A 951-nucleotide genomic window follows, 5' to 3' on the forward strand; every position below is an offset into this window, starting at 1 on the left:
CGGCCCCTGCTCTGTGGGTGATAGAGGGCGGTGCCCCAACCCCTTGATCCGCCCTGCTCTGTGCATGACGGGGGAGCTCCCCACCTCCCTGATGTCCCCTGCTCTGTGTGTGTGACAGGGGGCAGCGCCCCAACCCACTGATTGGCCCTGCTCTGTGCGTGACAGGGTATGGAGCCCAACCCCCCTGATGGGCCCTGTTCTGTGAGTGACAGGGGGCAGCGCCGCAACCCCGGATTGGCCCTGCTCTGTGCGTGACAGGGGGTGGCGCCACAACCTCCCCTTCGACCCTGCCTAAGTGTGACAGGGGGCGGTGCCCCAACCCCTCAATGGGTCCTGCTCTGAGCCCGACCTAGGCTGCACCTAGGGATTGGGCCTGACTTCTGCCACCTGGGAGCAGGCCTACTTCAAGAGGGCACAGGCCAGGCTGAGGTACCCCTCCTCCCCCCCGGAGTGCACAAATTTTTGTGCATTGGGTCTCTAGTCATTACATAGAAGGGTACGGTCTTTTTTTTGTTTAGTTTTATTCATTTCAAACGGGCCACATCCCGCCCATGGGCCGTAGTTTGCCCACGGCGGAACTAGACTGACAATGCAATGATCTAAATTGGCTGTTAACATAGAAATAACCATATCAAACAAAAGACAGATTTTAAAATGAAAATTAAATCTATATTTTAAGCTTTAATTAGTACATATATTGATGTGATCATAATAAAGAAAATATTTAAGATTTGGTTATGGTACAAAAAGCTTTGAATCAATAGGCCTTCTGGGTTCTAATCCAAGCTCTATCAACTCACTGTGTAACCTTGAAATCTGCATAACTTCTTTGTTCTTTAGTTCCAACATTTGTAAAATTAGAATTCTTTTATTCATACTACTTGCGGCCCAGTGCACGGAATTTGTGCGGGGGTGGGGTGGGGTGGAAATTCCCTCCCCCCAGCCTGCACT

The sequence above is a fragment of the Myotis davidii genome, unplaced genomic scaffold (genome assembly GCF_000327345.1).
Source record: "Myotis davidii unplaced genomic scaffold, ASM32734v1 scaffold2121, whole genome shotgun sequence".
Classification (NCBI taxonomy): domain Eukaryota; kingdom Metazoa; phylum Chordata; class Mammalia; order Chiroptera; family Vespertilionidae; genus Myotis; species Myotis davidii.